At 39.8% G+C, this 21,912-nt stretch overlaps 1 protein-coding gene across 17 annotated transcripts in view; it reads left to right on the top strand.

Annotated features, from left to right (window-relative positions):
* znf438 (zinc finger protein 438) overlaps nt 1–21,912 on the top strand; it is a 106,609-nt gene that overhangs the window by 73,602 nt on the left and 11,095 nt on the right. For 16 of the 17 annotated variants that reach the window (XM_077508432.1, XM_077508441.1, XM_077508435.1 and 13 more), the window contains 2 exons: nt 5,309–5,398; nt 21,821–21,893. The gene's annotated coding sequence lies outside the window, so the exon portion shown is untranslated. Of the gene's footprint in view, nt 1–3,999; nt 4,149–5,308; nt 5,399–21,820; nt 21,894–21,912 lie in introns of those variants that run through there. The other variant, XM_077508429.1, reaches the window with a different exon arrangement.

The following is a 21,912-nucleotide window of genomic DNA, read 5'->3' as shown; positions in this document are numbered from 1 at the left end:
AGTTGCTTTGTGAGTTATTCATTTGACCCGACTTTTTGGGTTCATTGAATACCCCAAAAAGTTGGGTCAGTCCCTTTTTGACCCAATTTGGGTTATTTTTGACCAAATTGTTTTAGACAGCACAATTTAAAATAATCATTTTGCTATTAGCTCTGTCATTACTTACTTGACCAGTTAAACAGAAGCATATTTTGACTGGAAACTCAGTTATTCACAAAAAATACTTAAAGATTTTCTGAAAAAGGACGAACAGGCAAATCCCAACTAATAAATTCCATCCAAAAAAACACTACTCATAGGTATTGAAGCCTGTCAGCTAAAAGGAGTCCAAAATGGCAATCAACTTAAGCCTCACGTCGTGGACCGTGAGTAAGGATGCTCATGCTTATTCAATGTCTCCACTGAGGTGTGCAGACACTTCATTTAATATTTCCATAAGGTTGCATATGAGGGAACGTGAGGCCTGCCGGTAATAGGGAAGTAATGCATTCCGTGCCAATGGCAAAAAAAAAAAAAAAGGTACGCTTGAAACATCCCTCACATGAGCAGCAGTTTTCAACTCGACAGTGGACACATACATAATTAAGCCAAGTAAAGAAATGCATTTTTCATCCCCAAACATCAAAACACCTCAATGTCTCTCATAATGAGCAAGGTACATCACTTTTATTCACTGAGGGAATACAAAACAAGAGGCGGGTCAATCAGAGTGCCAGGCCTAAAAAAAAAAAAAAATATTGGCAGAGGGAAGAAAAGGGGAAACAAAATGGATCCACATGCACAAAACAAATTTTAAAGTTAAATCAAGCAGTCATGTAATGTAATGCATCCTCAGGGGGAAGGGAGGTTTTTACATTGAACTTTCTTAATAAGATTAGATTAGTATAATATTAGTGTCACTCCTAGTACTTTTTGCCCAATCTAATTCTACTCATGCAAATCAAATAACTTGTGTATTCAGGTGCTTTAGCATGGACGTAATAAACCGTTATTAACGATCCAGGAGAGCTGCAAGTTGTTTTGCCTTGCTTGCATGGTGGCCATTCAGGTGTAGCAACAAGAAGTAACGATGTTAATAATAACAGACAAAAAAAAAAAATGGAAAACACAAAATTTGTAATGTATAATATGACACATCTGTAACAATATGTGCAATATAGATGTGAGTCATACATTTTTCCTTACATTTTGATGAAATTGTACATCTCACTATCCTATAATAGCGTGGATCTGCTAATGTGAAGTAAACATTTTAGATTAGCAAATGCGTTGGAACATATTTGCAAACAGGTTTATATATATTAGCAAATAGATTAAATTGTATTTAATACGTTCTACATTCGAACTTATAGGCTAAATGCTAATGCCACAAGGTGGTGACTTGATGATGCGCATACCCCGTGACATTATGGGGAAAAATGCCAAAAAAAACATCATGCATTTCAAACATGATAATAAAGCATACAAATTCAGAATTAAAAATGTTTAGTTTACACACTGAATTTATGTACGTATTGGTATTTTATAGGTCAAATGCTAATAAAATAGCATTTTCTTTTTTTTAATACACCGTGCTAATGCTAAGTGTTTAGCATTTAGTCTGCAAGTACATTGGAGCGTATTTGTAAATACGTTCAAACGTACTTATATGACTTACATTTTTGTCAGTCAAAAAATGTTTGCTCCACATTGGCAGTTCCAGGCTCGTGTACTTTATATGTTGTAGAAGAGAATGTTCACTTGTGCTGAGGATAGCGCGACCCATCTTTGAGAACATTCCATCGACCATCCAATGCGATTGCGACCGGCTCCCCGCACACCTTCAAAGATGGGAATTAACCTGACGCAGCTTAAAACGCTTTACAGAACGTTGGTCGATAATGTCATTATCCTAAAGCAATTCTTAATTCTATTTGGACCTCGGCTAAAGATCCCTTTATTGATCACAAAGTCGGATGGCATGACTACTTTTTCTCTGGGTAAGACCTCAATGTGCTTCTACGGCCCACGCGGCTCGATATACAGCCAAGCGCTACTGATGGCTTTGAATATAATTTGAAATGCTTTAACATCTCTTTCACAATGATACTCGCAGGATTTAATCAAGAGTTACAGTTAGCGTTCTCGGCAAATGCTGGCAAGTGATAGCTGTGTCGTTCATCAAGGCTTACAGAAAAAGCTATTTCATATCCTATTTAGAGAGATGAGAAATATTGATATGAGTCACAGCGCATTATCAGCATGAAACAGAGGCAACCGAGCCGCTCTTTTTCTTCTCAATCCTTCACTCCACTGCCGCCTCTTTATGGCAGTGAATGTTTCAAAAAAAAGAATAAGAAAAAGACCCTTAAGTTGCACGTTTTCTCTTTCTGACCGTTTGTCATCAACACGCACAAACAAACTGACACAGTCAGAGAGCACCTGTCACAGACGATCCTCTGTAGGCCGTGACAGTGGTTAACAGAAGGAGACGTGTGTAGCCCCAGGTGACTCAAACTGCAAAACTAACAACACCATGCTTCACTGACCAAACAACGCAGTGTGAAACACTAGTAAAAAGGGTGTGCGGACCTTCACGTGTATCTAAATGTCTTTTTATGGCTTATTAGACATCAAGAAAACGTCATTATTGGTGCTCTGTGTCATTTATTGTGCTAAAATTGTACCAATACATTAATGTAATTATTACAGTAGTGCCACAGAAATACCCACAGATTCACATAGTCAAAGATTTTTTTTCCATGATTAAAAAAATAAAATAAAATTATAAATACATATAATATTATTTTTTTAAATAATTAAAAGAAATATACATTATTTTTCAATGAACCAAAAACAACACGGTGTGATTGTCAGGGAAGAAGTGGTTTGCCCATGCCGCTGTAGCTATAATACAAAGAGAGGAAATGGGCTAGAAATAAAAAGAGAGAGTGTGGTTATTTTCGAGGCTGTTGCTTCCATTTATTGACTGTACTCATGCATTCTGCAACAAAGGCGCACCGTGCTTCACTATCTCCTCACCAGGTACATATAAAATGAAATATTTAATAAAGTGCTGTTGGAAATCATAATATACCGTATATACTATACCCGTATTTTTGGTACGGCTTGGCAATGGAGGCACAGAGTTGCCCGAAGTTAAACACAGGTCATTTCCTGCAGGCTCTACATTTCCATGAATGTGTCTCTTAATAACTGATTAATACGATTTTCTTCCATTTAAAGCACCTATTGTTGTTTTAGTTTTAATTATGCTTTAAATGGGAAGTCAACCCGAATAATTTCTTTATAAGTTGTATTTGCCCACACAAATATAAACACGGCATCTTAATTAATATTGTGTTGTTTAATATGAGTTAAGCAGCAAATTTCACCCGTTTTTATCCATCTCAGGAGTCAATCATGGCTCAACAAGTTCACAAAAGAGGTGTGCCGTGATTGGCTGTTAGCTGAACCCTGAGCAACTGTGATGTCATTTTCAGTGGCAACATGACCAATCATGGCTCACCTTTTTCTGAAACTTATTTTAAACTTATTTTGAGTAATACTTATGTGACAAAGTGGCAAAAATGGAAAACTCTATTAATTTATGTTAACAATGACACTAAAAGTGCTGCAATGATTCCATAGTCCTCATTCAGTTTACCTCAGGAAAATAGGAGAATTTTGTCAAATTCACACTTTTTAAAAGCAACATCTCTATTATTATTTATTTACTCGCTCTTCACAACCGCCGCATAAAACACATTGCTAGTTTACTAAGCATCTGATTCTGAGCTTTTTGGCTGCATGTGCAGCAGACTCACAGAACAAGCGGGCTGTACCATTTCTTCTCTTGTGAGGTGTTTTATGAAAAACATGTCTACAAAGCACCATTATTTGACTTGTCGCTAGCGAAAATAATAAAAATATATGTATTTATAGAACTAAATTTGCTGCCTGAAATGTATATAAGTCGATTTTAAACGAGGAATAAGAGCTTGTAATAATCACCCGCACACGTACCACCCCCACGTGATCTTAGTGAAGGTTTGGCCCAAAATGGCTGCAACGAAACAGAAATGAGAATCAACGATTTTGCCAACTGTTTTCGAAAATGACCTCGTCTGTAGAGTGAAGGTGCAGCCTCCAGTTCTCTGGAGATCCAGGTGAGGTATAATTCGAGCTAATTCAACAGTTAAATGGAGCCTGCTTCTTCGAGTCACGGAAACGAAGCCAAACTGGGCTTAGTTTACACTGTTAGTCACCATAGCTTACATGTAGCTGGAATATCTGCATAAGGTCTTCCTTTACGGTTTGTGTGTTTACCGTCAGAGTTCAGAAACAACAACATACAATACTATACAAATGACGTGAATATTCACAGGCAACAACTTTCGTGTTGGTGAACACTGTCGTAAGATATGTCAGTTTGTGTACATTTAGTACATAGCAGGCCCGTGCTAACCCTACGGCGATGCTAACGCAAACGTCATCAAATTTCAGGATTCCAGCACCAAGCTCTCTCACAGACCACCTCAAAGTGACGCGCAGACATTGATCTCAATTTAAAGGATGCTGTGAATTTTGTGTGGAGACCTCGTCCTTGTTATGTCTCCCACTGTGTTCCAGCAAATTTGAAACCTTTAGGGAAAGCGCCCCAGGCAGTGACATTTGTTTCAATTAATATTTTTATTGAAAGCTACAAAATTGAATAACCCTTGCCCATTTGCCCGCTGCTATGTACATGCAATGTACCAGGTAGGTCACAGAACCAGGTACAGTAGGACAGCTTTGGCATACTAGTACAGGTAGCTAAGACAACATTATAAAAATGAGGTAAGACTGCACTGCACTTGTTGACTTTTTGTAGTATTGAACAAGATGTTAACTAGGAGAATTTTATAATGTTACGACTCACTAGTGTACTAGTAGCACGTTTGTCAACTAAAATACTTAAATTGCAACAAAACTTAAACTTTGTGATCCATGTGATCGGAACTTTAGCAGCCGATCTCCCTCAGATGATTATATTGGAATCGGCATAAATCCCTAATCGGAACACTCCAAATACCACAATAGAAATGAAAATGCTTAATAGAACTGTGACGCCTGTTTTTTTTTGTTTGTTTGTTTTTTGTTTTAATTGGCACAGTCCGATATGTATGTGTTCAAGTCTTTTCCTGTGTAGAAAAGATTTAGCTCATTCAAAATGCAGATGGTGTTGACACATCTCGTGTGACAAAAATTCTGAACATATTTGCTTTGTGATAAATGATGTGTAAACCATATGCAAAAAGCTTAAATAGTTTTTTCACTTTTTTTACAGGGAGGCTTTAAGGACCGACGCTCTGAAAACGTACCCTACGCGAGCAGGAACGCATTGATGGATTGTGAGGTCCAAGATTTCGGGAAACTGGTATGTAACTTTGTGAATCTTTCTGCCAAACCTCAAGAATAAGACGGGACTGGTCAATTGTGAATTAAGTGATATATTTCATGAAACGAACCTTGACACAGGTAGAAAGTGGAGCAAATATGCAAAAAAAAAAAAAACCCTGGTTCATGAAAACGAATTGTTACAAAAAACATTGCTTCTTTGCGAAGTCACATCCTCCTCATGGAATGCTTAGTTGTGCTTTCTCTTGACACTGGAACGGGATTCAAATGGAAAATTATGACTCGCAACAACCTGAAGCTTACATTGTATTGCACTTTGGAGCAGTGTGATGGCCGTAAAGTGTCTCTAACTGGTGCTGAACTGCAGTCGGGGACAGAAAAACTTCTTGCCAGGCAGGCAATTTTGCGATGCTGTTCTACTATCAATCGGCAAGCCATAGGCGAGCGAGTGATACAGTATGCTTACACGTGTGCTGTCCAAGTGATACCTGAAATGAAATAGTGTATAGTGGTCAGGGGTTGCTTTAAAAAAAAAAAAACGTCTGGAAATGACCCATTGGCTGGACTTTGTACCTGCTCCAGCTGATTTGGATGATTCTTTCAACTTCTTTGTAAAGGTTTGCCAATGTTAAACATTAATCCTGCTCTCTAATGTGTATTTAGCAAGCTAATACATTTATTCACCCAACAATTAAGCCGCAGAATCAACTGACGTTAAGTGAAATTTTCTTTGCCTCTCAAATTGGTGAACGTGCATGTAATTTTAATGAAGAGGACTCTGATGGAGAATTCATTATGTTGGTAGGATAGGAAGAGCTATAGAAATGCGGAGATGTGGTGTAGTACTGTTAATGACATTACTTATTTTATTGAACAGTAGCACACGCTTTATTATTTTGAGTGATTAACTGGCATTTGCCCAATTTTGCTGTAAGATCAGGATTCTGACCACCAGTTTTGGCTTCGAAATGGATTTCCAATCTCTAAGTGTAAAGTATGTATAAAGTGATCACATATATCATGATAGCATGAGCATCATGTCCTCATACCTCCAAAATCCTTGTTTTTCAGGGCACCACAAAAATGGCATGTTTGTTCTGCCAATAACTTTGAGCACTTCAATGTGGTCAATAATTGATAACACCCATGTTTGGAGTGACTTATCTTATAGCTATGTGAAAAAAATATAAAATTTAAGTGTGATGTGCAACTTTGTCCAAATTACTGTTTGCTCTTTGCTGTCCTTTTATGCTAATTTCTATATTTTGTGACATAATAAGTAGTAACGGCTAAAATTGTAAATAGATATTTCGTGTGAAGAATTCACGTAATTCAGATTCATCTGCATCCAAAAGGACTGACTGGCTGCTCGTCAAATTCTCATGTTTCTACGAGCGATGTCATGTTGTTGATTTGTTTGGCCCATAGTTGATGTACAAGACAGAACATTTGTCCCATCACCTTCCAAGTTTGCCTTTTGAAGTGTGCATTTTGCAGTTTGCGTTGGCTCTTTCTCAGATGAATATGCGAAACAAATTATTTTGTGAAACAAGCCATCTTCTGTATCAGTTTCCTAATCGATTGGTGCCTGGAAGCTTTCTGCCCGATCAGCCGCGGTTGGCAACTGTGAGCTTTGCAGTATGTCAGTGTGGATGTTTCTCACAATCAGTGAGTAAAAAAAAAAGTTTAGTTTCCAATTCCTGCAAGGAGTAAGCCTATTTATTTTGCGAGAATGTATGTAGTGTATATTTGAAAAGCATCGTGGACGTTAATGATCAGCTGTGATCAACTGAAAATGTGTGTTGCTGGGAGGAGGAGTGAAGGAGAAATTCCCCTCCAAGCCGAGCCAACATACTGAAACTGGAAATAGCTCTCACTGTGGTGTTTATTCCAGAGGGGGTTTTGGTTTTCCTTTCCAGGTACAAAATATTATTTTCACCACTGCCAGGAATCCAGGTTTTGTCACATTATAACGAGCTGTAAAGGTCAGCGAATCCCACATGCTGCAACTCCTGCAGGAAGTTTTCATTTCGCACCCTTTCAGACCTGCATTTTTTTTTTTTTTTTTTTATCCTGAGCTGTTGCCATTTCAATGTCTAGCTGTCATCACGTGTCGCCCCCAAAAGGGTAGCGTGCATTTACCCTTCACTTGCCCCTACTAATTTTTTTTCCTGTTGAGTTCTGGCAGTGGGGTCTCGTGTCAATCTTACTGCAGTTCAGCTTTGGTGTCGGCATAGTTTGAATGTTAAGACGGTTTAAAAATTAAGTACAAATCAATATTGTATTGTATTTCGTATTGTATTAAAAAGTTTAATCCAACTGAACTGTACTTGGGCATTGATTCTTGCCTACCATTAAAAAAATATGCTCCCCTTACTACACTTTGGTAATGACTGGTCTCAAGAATGTTTATGATTCTGATGGATTTAAGAAAAACTTAAAATACGTCAAATACTCAGGACAGAATCTTCCATTCGTTGAAGTCAGTAAGCCCACATTCACTTTCGTAAAAATCAAATCCGGGTCTAACTGAGATCTGCAGAGATTATGCTCTGATGTGAGTTTCTTGGCAGAGTGGAGCCACAAACCACAAGGAATCCAATCTTTTTCCAGATTAGATTTGAGCCATGTGCTCCAAGTTTTGGACCGGTACTTTTCTTTAGGAACCAATACGGTACTGCAACAAATATTACAAAACACTGGACTCACAAAAATGTGAGTCTTTGATTGCAAATGAGATTTGTCAATGTGCAGAATTAAATTAATTCAATATTTTTCCAAAATTTAGTACAAAGAAAATCAAATCACAAGAATTCAAACACTAAGTCAAACCATCAATATTCAAGCTATTTTCTTTCCTTGAGAAAAGGATACACCACTGACTTTTCAAAGGAAGCATGCTCATTCATGTTGAGCTTTGTATATTACGTTAACCAAGGACTTTGAATTGCCTGTTTGAATAAGAGTACGAATGGTTCTATAGCTCCGTGCCTCGTGGTTGATTGATGGTTGGACAAAAAGTATAGATGTATTCTATGGGGCTGGTTCACAAATGGTTGGCAACTGTCTTCCTTAAAGGTCTGTGACTCTGTACTGAGTGTATTTCTTGTACCGGTATATAAGTTGGTTAAGTAAATCATAATTTGCAAAGTATGCATGCAATTAGATTCTAGCTTTATAGTTCATTTCAGAGCAGCTTACTGCTCACTTGGAAAATTGGTTAGCTGACACGTTTTTAAGAGTTTTCACAGGCCCAGTGCAGCTCTCAGCTCTTTGGAGGAGTCTGTCACAGTTGGACCGTGACAGCCTCGTTTATCACGCTCACTGTGGCGAATCGCTCACACTTTTAAGGGTGCATCGAATACAGTGGCTGAGAGGGAAGAGTAACATTGTCATATTTTTAATCCCTCCGAACATGAGTAAGGGGTTGGCATGTAAACATGGCACCTTGCGTAAACAAAATCCATGCCGTAAAGATGGTTGTGTTGTTGGCTTTGGCTTACGAGCAGTTCCACTGCGGTTTCTCATGTGGCGAGATGAGGAGGGTGGAAGCAGGCAAAGGAAACTTAGATGCTTGTCTAACGTTTCCGCTCAATCATAACCGATCATATTTCTATAACGCACACACATTTGCTTTTCTTTCAGGCGCCACTCATAACAATGCTTTGAAGAAACTGTATCAGTAGAAATTATTCAACAAAAAGCTGATGTTGCTCAAAAATCTTGTTGCTTGTAACTTTTAATGCGGTTGTGTGGTTAGTGCCGTATGCCTTCATTTTCTTGTGCTTTGTCATTAGTGACAAAGCTTTCCTGCTAAAAAGACAGGAAAAAAAATACTAAATAAATAAAAAAATACTCCTCACAACTGAAGTCAGGGCAGTTGGCTTGGAGTCACTCCAGGACACAAGATGGGCGTACACTCGGCCGACTCCCAGACCCCTCAAGCTGTAGCAACCTAGCTTGGTGCGAACTGCTAACCAGTAGCCGACCTAGTTCGCTCCTCTCTTGTCGAAGAGTTGGTGGTGCTTGACAGTTTTGCCGCTTTAAGCTAGTTGTTTATATTGGCTACAGTGCAGTTCTCAAGGATAGTTTTTATGTGGACGAATTTGTCAATTACAGAGCATTCCAAATAAAGGGCGTGCATAAAATAAAAATGTTGTGAGAAGAAGTTTGAACACCCTTACTCTCATCTAATTGCCCAAAACTGTTGCAGTTGGCCGTTATAAAACATCATTTCTCTTTTATACTAGCCTGCTTGCTTATACGGGTCCTGTCGGGTAAGTGCTGCCCAAATATGTCATGAGTGGGATGGTTGAAGAACAAGGAAAGCACATCTCAAGTCTGAATAATGAATGAAGACCATATGGTGGATGGAAAACTGAGTTTGTGGCTCCGTAATAGTCGGGCGAATATTGCTTCTCAGCTAAGTCTTACTAGATTGGTGTTTTAAGGAGAATGATATGACACCTAATGATGAACTTTACAGTCTTTATATTATTGGTGGTGCTTCTTTAAGCCTAGCTATGTCCCATAAGTTAAATTATTGTTTAGCTCCAAAATGGGAGTAAATTACAGCCAAATTTTTCAATTTAAAGAAGAAGAACTATGATTTGTCTTTTATGTACACAAAATTTAGGTGTTGAACCAGTGTCCCCACATTCGCAGGCGGCGATCTTAACCACATTAGCTCTAGAAATCAGATTAAAATATAACTCGTTTTGTACCTCGTACATTTCTATTATGTCTGAGACAGTCTTATAAAATATGAAACCCAAGCCACACCCTGTCATTCCTCTGAGGGTCCTCCCACTTCAAGAGGTGCGGTACATTCATGAATGGCAGCAGAGAGGCGTTCCCTCGCATCCCGTGTTATGGGGCGGTTTCCAAAATATACTGCCCCCCTGCTAATTTATTTCATTACTCCACCCTTTGTCTCCTCAGCCTCTCATCTTCCTACACATCCGTCTTTGCAAACACATTTTGCGCGTCTCCCGTTCTCCTTCCCACAGCTATGATTTAGGAGTCACGCTTGCTCCCACTCCCTTCGAGTCCTGGATCACGTTACCCTGCCATTACTCAGTCGTTCCCCCTGCAAGGGTGCTCCGTGTCAGCAGTAGTGGAGCCTGCCTGCCTCCTCCGGACCTGTAGACTAGCACAATTTAACCACAGACGCCCATGGTCAGTGGAGTTGCTCCAGCTATGGCACAGACTCTCTGGAAAGTTATGCGGCGTTAGCGTCAGGCAGCAAGCTTCACTGTTTTGCAGCTGCATTTTCTATTTCAAGACGAGCCTTCTTTGGTTGCACAACAAGCTGATCATGTTTCAGATCTGTAAGAAATGATTGTGTCGTTTTTCCTCATAAAGGTGCAGGCAATGGTATGAGGGCAGTGGTTATTCCATTGGTCTTTTAAGTGCGTCTACCTGCTTTAGCTAATACAGAAATTGCCTTTGCTTAGTTTTATGATTTGATTAATGCCCGCCAAGTAGAGCAACTGTATATTGTAAGGAATTGTGGGATGCTATCGCTTTAATTTATGAGAGGTAGTGAGGCATAGTAAGTGTGTAACTGTGTCTCTGCCTATGTATTCTCATAGGTTGTAAAGTTTATAGATGCCAGAGCAACCCCCTGCTATTAAGCTTGTTGTGCACTCGTGTGGAGCTACAATTTCCCTCGTGCAATCACCTTTAATTCCGCCACTCACTAAATTTATCTTGACAATGACACATGGCCGTCCCGTGTGTGGCAAGCTAGCATATCACTGCACAGGAAAGACCCACTCTGGCTGGGATAATCTTGACTAATTGAAAAGGAGGCATCGTTGAGGGCCGATGGTTTCTGTGTTGCTCATCTCACTGCTTGTTTTGCAGTAATGAGACATCTGGGGCAGCACAACAGAGATGTTTGTAGAGGACTGTCAGAGACTAAACAACAGAGCTCGCTGCTTGTTTACAAGTTCCTTTACCTGGACGTTTTAGATTAGCATTGCATGATTAATTGCACTTGTGATAGTATCGCAAGATGATGAAATTCACTTTCACTGCTCAAAATTACATCATGGAGTACAGACAAAGCGTAGCTCCTCTCAGCTGGTTAGGTACGCCTGTGGAAAATTGCAATATTGGGGAGGGAATCACTATGAGATTTTTCCTCAAAATTGTTCAGCCTTATTTTAGTTCTGCAAATGTGTACAGTTCTGTTATGTGCAGTTTGTAATTTCGTATGCAACATATATGTTGCGCACCCTCCCATTGGGGGTACAAACCACAACAGTACTCAGCTAAACAGAATCACCACTTCCTTCCAGTAATGGAATAAGAACAATTGAGGAAAAAAAGGAGAGATGATTCTAAGCCATTTGTGTTTATCCGCACACATAACTGACTGTAGCATGTTGCCTTCCTCTTTTTTTTTTGTTGAATTCATAGGTTGTGTCACCATTATACAATGTCACTCTATTTACTCTATTTATTCTTAAACTGTACAATGATAATCGGCTTCGACTTCACTTGCATCAAATAAAAATTCATAGTTTAAATCTCCTGGTATTTCTCATAGATCCTAATCGGCAGAAAGTATTTTGTGTGTTTTTTTTGTTTTGTTTGTTTTTGTTTTTAAATTAACGTGGAGCATAAGATAAAGAGTCATTCATAAAGCCCCACAAAAAAAACCTACAAAAATCTGACAATTTTACATTTCTTTCCTTTGTTGTGGAGTTAAATACTGTAGGACAGAGTCCTGAAAAAAAATCTTCTGCCTACCTTTATGTTTTTAAGGGACCAAAAAATAAGTTTTTAATTCACCATATTTGGTATATATTTTTGCATATAATTGGCCGATTATTATTGGCCAATTACTGGAATTCGGCCAAATATTGGATGAGGTCCTAATTTCTACTGCCACCTCAGGGAACTGATCGTGTTACTTGGCAGTGCATTAAGGTAGGTCCACAGCTCCGCTCCAGATCCATCTGGACCCACTAAGCCCTCCGCAACTCACCAGAGACCTCTAAATTACTGTTTTTCACAACCAGAAAAGCACCTCACATTTGAGTCGGATTTAAATAGAGCGTTTTGTTTTTTTTTGTTTTTTTTTGTATCACACTTGCAGATATGTATTCTTATTTAGATGTGGATACAAGAGTGGTCCATCAATCGTTTAAGGGCCACATCACTTTATGATTGTCCCTGCTCAGAAAAACATACTCTTGCACCTGAAAATATATAAACCGCTGAACCTAGCATTGATACGTGAAAGGCTTAAGGTTAATACTAAACTGCTGTAATCCATTATTTAGTTGGTTCAGAGAAGAGATAGCAGTGGTTCAGCATGTACCTGTCAGTACTAAATGATTGCTCATTTCCTGCCAGAGGGGAGGGGGGGGGGGGGGGGGGGGTGAGAATAATCGCAAGCAGCTGCCTCAGCTGGACCTTGCTTCTCCTCACTCTAAGCTTGTTCTTCTCAAGCAAGCCTGTGTGCCAATACGCCTACTTCATGTTCATGTTCCACCCAACCTGTTCGAATATATCGCAATCTTGTGATCAGACAATACTTGAGCGTCGAAAAAAAAGCTGTGATTGACGATTTGCATTCTTTTAACAGTGTGCATTTAATTTGGATTAGCTGCATGTTCAATCTATACATCAAAGCTGAGGCAGCAGGAGCCATTTCATCACCTTCCTCTCTGACTCTTTCATTGGAAAACAATAAACATAAATCTGTGGAATGCATCCACGTGATTCAAGTCTACTGCTTGGACGCAAGTAGGTAGGGAAAGAAAGCCATGTTCTGCTCCGCTTTCCTCTGGCAGTGGAAACCGATAGCTGGAGCTCTCTGGGGTTTGCTGACATTTGAAGGAAAAAAAAAATCCCACCTTCAGCAAAGGCAGACTTGCAAATCAGAGTCACAAGTGCAAGATTGGTGCATTTAAAAATGAGAAAGAGGATGTAAGAGATTCTTAAGGAGTCCTCTCAGCAATGCAGAGAGACTACGGATAGACCAGGGTTTCTCCAGTGAATCTCAGTTAATTAACAAAGTAATTAAGATCAAAATCTCTGTTCAAGGAACGGCCATAAATTGTCTATACATTAAAATAGGCCATCAAAAGGAAATCCCTTCCATTCATGAAAGGGGTAAATTAAACCGTTCAGACCCTTTCCTCTGTTATCCCTGCAGTGTCTCACAAGGGACATCTGTTAAGAACGAACAAACCAATGTGAAGCCGAGTTACAGCCAACATTGCTTCAACAGAAGCTCTCTTCATAATGCATTCACTATACATACTTTAACTTATTTCAATAAATAATGTCACTCCAAGGACGTAGTTCGATCTTGCCGGGCCAACACCGCTTGTAAGCCACGCCACATTGTTCTCATTTCTCTCGTGGAAAATGATAGATAATAAACGGTTTCTTTAGGAGAACGTGTTCTATCATCAACTCACACAGACTGGCACAATAACCTCACCAGGTGATGGATGTCTCTTTTATTCTGGTGCTACAGGCTGCAGAAATATTGCTGCGTGTGAATTTAGTGTGCACAAGGAATTGAATTTAGTGGGTAGAAGGGGAAGGGATTTCAAATCCGATTAGGGCCGGTGTACTTTTTATGGTTGTATTTTGGTTGTGCTTTCACCTTTTATTTGCTTTCTCTTGATATATTTCTCAGTAGAATTTTGAATTTATTTTTATCATCAATGTGTCCCTGTGAAATTATTCGAACCAGACCCCATGGTTGCATTTAGAAATCTACTCTGAGCATGCGTTGTTACACTCCGGACATTTTGGAAACTCGGAGCGCAGTTGGAGTGTGCTGTTCGGTTATTCAGAGCGCCATACTTTGGGAATGGTCATGTATACTCTGGCTACTCCGACTGCGGAGACAAGAGTGTCAGAGCAGAATGCAGGACCAGCATGGAAGCTGTTGAAGCAGCGTATTTACAAATTGCTGTTCCGTTATTCAGGTGCACCATACTCTGGGAGTGACAGTATACTCTGGCTGCTCTGAGTGTCAGAAGTGGTCAGCATGGAAGCTGTCGAAGCAAGATGCAAGGGTTGTGGGCTGTCGGGAAATTTGAACAATCTCATTCACTATTCGTATTTGTAAATTTAAAAAAAAAAAAAAAAAAAAAAATGGGAACGCCAGATTAAAATTAGGACATAGATTGAATGTTTGAACACATAAGAAAAATTGCTATTTGTCAACAAATTTGTCAGATTGTCAACAAAAATGGCATTTCAAGTGTATACCTATTAACAGTAATGTACCTTACCTTGTAGTACTAAAATACATACCCATATGAATTCTCTTTTTACAAGCTCCCTAGATAGAGAAAACTGCATTATGCGTGATGTGAATTCACTGAAAAGGAGTCCTTTAGAGCAACTACATTATATGAATTTATCTCAGAACTACAGTTTTATCTGGATGTATACCACAATATAAAACAATACAACAAAACAATATTGTTTTCGTAAACTTGCTGTATGTACTTTTATTAGAGATGGTCCTCACAGAAGTATTTCAAACAAACACTCACTTTTCATTAGCAGTAAAGCAAAATGGTTTATATACAGCTACCGCATAAAAGTGAACAAGAGACTGTAAAATGAAGCAGCAAGGAGGAACACTGGACGGAAACGAAACTTCCTATCACCTATACACATGCTCAAGTCTTGCCACATAAGCCTGTTTGAGGAAGAGAAGGGTAGTTGTCAGCAGCCACAGTTTAGGAGGATGAAATTCCTCTATTTGTCTTGTGACTGGGGAAAGGTCTATCCTGTGTCAGGGAAAATAGATTCAGCCAGCATATCAGACATTTAAAAAAAAAAATCAGGCATCCAAAAATGCACACTGATAGATCAGTCGATTGTGATGTTGGCCCACGTTTGGATGTATCAAACATTAGCTTTGTAGCTAAAACATTTAACTGACGTTAGCAATGTGACGTCAGTTCCAGTCGACAGCAGAGGGCGGTAGAATGTCAACTGCACCCTGAGATGATTGTGATGATTATTCAATATTAGTGGTTATAGTGCCAAGAGATGTTCTTGAATAAGTCAAAACTTAAGTTAAAAGAAATAAGCTGTCAATTTGTTTTTATTAGAAACTGTTGAAAGAAAATATTAGTGTTTGGAGTTTGATGCCCTGTTTTTATTTTGGCTGAGATGCAAATGTTCCTGACATAATGTCCAGGATGTTTCTGAGAGGTGGTGCTACAGTTGGCATCTTTGCTTGACAGTAGTACGTGATAAATATGAACTGTGAAAAAAATTGGGCATTCTTGGTCTTATCTTGTGCCTCAAATTTAACATATAAGAAAATGCCATGCTTGAAGAAAAACAAGCAATCAGAGACGGAAGGTGCACACCCCGGCAACCTTGCACTGACCTGTTACCTTTTAGCCCAGAAAAGCATCTTATTTGTAATGGTGTTATGCAACAGTAAATGTTATCGCTTTGAAGTTGTTGTTTTTTTGCAAGGTCCTTTTATTTGAGGTAAAAAAAATAATCCAGAAAAATCAAGTAGGAATGATGCAAATGGTATTTAATTTGCAGAGATAAACTCTTTAACGGGCTCAATTTTCGTTTTGCATATTTGACATAGCCTAAATGACTTCCTCTTGTCTTTCCTTTCAGGCAGGAAAGGGTTACTCTGCGTATTTCCTGTCCAATTCCCTGAGCAGTGACTATGTTCTGATTGCTTTCGAGATGTTAAACATTCCCAGGCTCTTATAACCTTCTTAGTTTGCCTCTGCTGTGCAACAGCTGTCCCAGGTGAACAAGTGGGCGAACCCTCCTGTTTTTAAGGATAAAATCTACATTTTTTCTCACAGGGTCAGGAGATACCGGGACTGAAGGGGCAGGAGGCTATGAGATGGGAAGCATTCTTTCTTTGCTTTCTACTAAGTGACTGCAACACTGTGGGAAAGCAAATCCTAACCATGGCATTTTTGATGAAATCGTGGTGTACTGTATGATTACAAAAATGAAATAGTCAACATCAGATTCTATTACAGTAAGCCTTTTTGTCTTAAAGTTACAGAGAATAAGGGAAATGTTCCCTTTTTGGGTTCATTCCCACTGCTTGCCTCACGAGACACCTGATCGACAGTTGAGTTATGTTATCTCCTCTGAGTCAGCGGATCCTTCGCATCAGTAGTGAAACAATCCAGATTGTGCTAACATATGTGCGTGGAGGCTGCATTGTGGACATGACCCAGGAGCAGAGCTGGGCCAAGCTGCACTATATTTAGCCCAGCGATGCTCAGGCTAATTGCCCTCCCAGGCCTAATCATTTCCAGGCTCTGCAGCTCGCAAGCGACTGATGGGGAGACCAAACACCCTCCAACCTCATGTTAAAGAGATGTCAGCGTCAATGGGCCTGTCAATGCAATCCACTGACAAGACAAATGATCTTACTACGCTCCCTCCTTGTATTTTATTAGCTGTGCTATAAGTGGATTGTAGGGTCAATTTTCAAAGTTGCTCCCACTGTATTGAGAACTATTTATAGATGTTTGGCAACGGTGCTGGATTATCATCATCTTCCAGACAGTTAACATACAAGTGTGGCTGTCCTAGTTCGACAGAGCTGTCCAACTTGGAGAAAGAGGAAACGCTTGGCTTGTTCCCGCACTGTATTTGAACTGCAAGCTTAATGAGATTGCTGTTGTTCTGAAGTTGTGCTGTTTGAGTGGTTACCAATGTCTTGCCCTGGGTCAAACATGGTCGCTCTCTGAATAGGTGAGAGCTGTTGGATGGAATGGACAGCTGGGTCCCCTGGAGAGGTTACCTTTTATAAGTACGACCATGTTTCCTTTGTAATAATATTCCCAAAGGCACAACGGGAAATCTGGTCATTCAAAGGTTTATTTCCAGAGGAGTTGGGTGCGTCAGTAAATTTCGCCAGTCTTATTCGTCAGCGGCCAGGTTAACTGTCATCGTCAGTCCCAATTATTTGAACCTGTTAAATGGATACATTGTCAAGGTTGACACTCTAGTTTCCTAGCATTCTTTTTTCTTTTGTGTTGTAGGCTGCTCAGTCATGAAGCTCTGAGAATCAGGCAAAGAAGTGTGGCGTGAAAGAATAAGTTGTCTTTGACATCTTTTTAAGCCTTGAAATTGATTCTTCGTCTCTAATTCCCCCTCTCCTGTTTGCCTCATTATACATCAAGCTTCTAATTTCTCTACTCCACTTTTTTTTTTGGCTGTGGAAAATTAGCACTTATGATGATCCTGCTCTCAGAATGAATTTGCCACACCAACTGAGGACCAGTCATGTAATTTTGAATTTGACCTTGTTGCTATGGGGCGTGGTTACCTTAAGGGCACTTTATTTGTATTTAGTAGAGATCTGCTTATTTATTAGGATGCGAGTTATTTATGCAGAGCGTTGGCTTTTCATCACAACTGAGATAATAATATGCTACTACAGTAGTAATAATTGAAAATCCTTGAAATTATTTGCTTGTACTGTCGATTCAATTACTTTTCTTGTCGGAGTAAAATGGCTTATGATGTATGTATAAGCTTCAAACAAAGTGATACAAATTGAGCAGCCAAGGACTGATTTGCAATTTGTATTTTGATGATCCTTTCTTTGGTTGCTGGAAACATAGCGGCCACAAAAACATTGAGGTGACCGAAAATGCATGCATTCACTGTGTGTACTTTGTGCACATATTGGCGAATGGTTAGTCGGTCGCGAGTCTGGCAGGCTGCGGAGTCTCTGGGTTGCTCTGATAGTGCTTGTTCCTTTGAGAGCCGAACATGCTGCGTATAATGACACCATCTTCGTCCAGGGTCTGATCTCAGGCCAGCTTGAAATGATCCAGAGTCTCTGCTGCCAAGACCTGGGTAGAATGAAGATACATTTGCAATTGGTTGAGCACATCATCATCTGTGTACAGCCGGTTTGATAGCTGACACCCACCCGCACTCTACACTGGCTCTTAGCTGGAACACATTGATGCATAGATGCCCCCTTGGCAAATGAGCCCACCTCCTTGTCTACCTCACCTCTCTTGATCTGCCACAACTGGCGTCTCTCCCTCACAGTTCTCTGTTCTTTCTGTCTTCCCCCACCCAAAACAGTCTTTCTTCTCTCACTCTCCTCCCAGTTCCTCGTCAGATCCACGGGGCCAGATTTTTAGCGCTTTTCTGCGAGTCCTACGAGGGGAACCTCGAGGGTCTCGGTGGGATCAATTTAAAAGGGAAGTGCTTGTCTCTCCTCCTCTCCTTGGCCCTCTCGGCTGATTGGATCCGCTCACCAGAAACTTGCAGGCTTTTGATCTCACCCTCTCCAAACCCACCCCTTCTCAAAGTTTTTGCCCGAGCTTGGCTTGGGAAAAAAAAAAAGTCTGTTCTACTTTCTGGGAAAGTGCCCCCCTCCAACCGATTGCTGTTCACCTGTAAGTGATGGAATAGTAATGGAGAAGTTTTCTAAAGCCACTGGGTGGTTAAAAAAAAAAAAAAAAAACACAGAAACTTAGACATAACTGATTTCTCTTTGAAGATGTGAAAATGATCCCTCTTTAGTACAACTAGTGGTCTTTGGGTGAGAAGTTGCTGTGAGCTGCAATAAATAATTAACAGTGAGAGGAAAACTTGGGGGAAAAAAAGGTAGGAGGTGCTGCCTTGAAGGAGTGTGTTGATGTCGCTCCGTCCTTTGTTCGCCATATAGGGACAGCCAGCCTTAACCACCATCACCAACAGGGACTACATGATAGTACTTTAATCATCTGGGAGGGGGAGTGGCTTCTCACTTGATTGGTGGAACTTTATTTTCAACATTAATTTTGTTTAGTCCCCCCCCCCCCTTTTTTTCTAGCAGATGTTTGTCTTGCAGTCTAATTTTGTCAAACCAATTTTGAAAATGCGAAGTTTCCATCCATCTTTACAGTTCACTCTGGTTTGCCACGGGAGCATTTGGAACAGCTTGCACATCACAGAATGTGTAACTTTCCAATAAATTCAATAAGAAAAATGAGTGGAGTTCAGTAAACAAACTTAGCACAACTGTTACTGATTTTTGAATAGTGTTCTTTATTATAAAAAGACAAGCTCAAGTTTCAATTTTGGTTTACCTTACCATGGTAGTTGTCCCACTGGTCAAAGAGTTTTTATTTGTTTTTTTGTCTCCATTAACTGACCTTTCTTCTCCTTAGAAAAACCCTGTCATGATCGTATTACCAGTCTTGGTAAATTTAGCCAAAGCAGACCACAAACCTGTGTTTTTGTTTTTGTAAGACACATTTGAAGAACATCACCTTTTTTCCCCCACAGTGACTTTTCTCGGCTGTAGAACCACACCAAAGAAAATTTTCAAGTTTGAAGTGGCTCAGATACAAGCATTTGTCTTTCTAAATAAAAGTAACCCTTACTTTCAGGACTCTTGAGTCCCAGTGTTATGACATCATTGGCGAAGTTGCGAGCTAATTGAGGTTTAATGCTAGAGTAGAAGGAGCAGGGCTGTAATTTTGCCGCCCTGGCCTGGAATAGACGATGTTTTCATGTGGTCCCGTCCCAGCAAATTTAGATTGCAGTCCTGCCGCTGTGGGACACCTGTTTTATTTATGTATTTATTTATTTTATTTCTTCTTTGTATAAAAACAATATGGAAAAGTCTGTTTTTCCTTCATATGGAATTTGCCATTTGAAAGAATCGAATACAGAAACATTATATAAAGTGCAAAGACCTCATGTTGTGATTTGTCAGAATGAGTGTGTGATTGAGTTTCAACATACGTTGTTGTACCGGGCAGGTAGCAGATGCCTAGTTGGGACAGCGCACTCAAATTCCGATTCCAGACGGTTGTAATGAGCACCGTCAGTTAAAATAAATCCCCACCCTGGAATTGAGCACTTGAGTCAAATACAAGACCAAGTGAGGTAAAATTAGAGTTGTTTTGTGTTTTATTTAATTTTATTTAGAGTCTGGCTGGCTCCATCCATCCATTTTCTTAAAACCGCTTATTGCTTACAAGGGTCGCGGAGGTGCTGGAGCCTATCTCAGCGGCTTCGGGCAGTAGGCAGGTACACTCTGAACTGGTTGCCAGTCAATTGCAGTCTTGCTGGCTAATGACAGCTAAATAACGTCGGTTCACAAATGATCTGCAGTTGCAGTCACTGAGAAACTAGTGACACCATATGATTGATTGGTGTATGCAATCTGAAATCAATTATCAAAAGCTAACTTTAAATCTTTATATTCATTTAAAAGTAATAAATTTATTCATTCAGGTATATCGTTGATTACATTTAACAAAATTTCCAAAATCGACTGGATTAAAAAAAAATAAAAAATAAATAATTACCATTTTTTTAATGGTAGTTTTTTCCACTTCAATCAATATCGATAGATACAGTGTCATGTTATAAGAACAAATCACTGTTTTTTCCCCCTGAAGAAAATGTAACAGGTAAAATATTAGTGTTACCTTTTCAGCTTGTTAGCATCAGTTCATGAAGCGACGACTTCCTGTGCTTTTTGATCTTAGTTCAGGCAGCACAGGAAAACATCCACTGCATTACACCATTGCGTGTGCCGCTTTCCCATTCTTCAATAATTTATCCAGACAAGTAGAATGATTATTCTATGAATATGCACTAAAAATTCATTTCTTGTGCTCTTTCTCTTCAAGTTTGTGCATGCCAGTGTGAGCTCAATTGTGTGCCCTTACGCACGTGTGTTACTGTGTGTACGCAGCTCTTTTCTGCTTGAAACAAAGGTGTCAGGCCGTATTAGCCCCCTTATGACTGAAGGCCCAGAGAGCTTAGAGATGCACCACAGGTTCTGCTGAGTCGCTCATGAGCCACAGTGTCTGCCTCGTCGTTGCTTTGTGCCCCCCCCAACTGCACCCCCTCTTTCCACTCCCGAGTTGCTCTAACAAGGTTGTTGGAAGAGGATAAGGCGTGTTAAATGAATAATTTACACACACGAGCGCTCCTTATTTATTTAATATGAATGGATCTGACTGAGTGGGCAGCCTGTGTCCCTGCCTGCCGAGACACTGTTGGCTAAACGAGCGCTCATTCTGTTAAATGGAGTGTGTCTGCGTGTGTATGTGCAAAGCCACGTGTGAATCATGTCCCTGCCGAATGTACTCGTCGCCGCACCGTGTTACTCTTTACACTTTGATGCAAATAGATCGCTTGAGAAATCTTTCACCTTTGTCAACGTTGCTTTCATAAATTTAACAATTTTACAGCCAAACACACAGCAAGGGAACATTTGTTGAATGCTTGGAGAACAGAGTCATTTATTTTAGTTCATTTAAACTACATTGATAGGAAGAACTTTTTTTGTACTGGACTTTAGCGCTGCAAGCTACTTTCCATTCATACTTGATCATTTCATCGCAATTGACCTGGTGATGCTAGTTTGTACATCTACATTTTTTACATACATTGAATCTAAAGGTGAAATACTTTCTTTTTTCAGGGGGAGTGTGGAGAAGTGGGGGGCAGGACCATGACCTAGGCTCTACCAAATGACGAAGGGAATCATCAAATAGGTATGAGTTTAATCTGGTC

The sequence above is a fragment of the Festucalex cinctus genome, chromosome 20 (assembly GCF_051991245.1).
Source record: "Festucalex cinctus isolate MCC-2025b chromosome 20, RoL_Fcin_1.0, whole genome shotgun sequence".
Classification (NCBI taxonomy): Eukaryota; Metazoa; Chordata; class Actinopteri; order Syngnathiformes; family Syngnathidae; genus Festucalex; species Festucalex cinctus.
The sequence above is the reverse complement of the archived record's forward strand: the minus strand, read 5'-3'. Positions and strand labels throughout refer to the sequence as shown.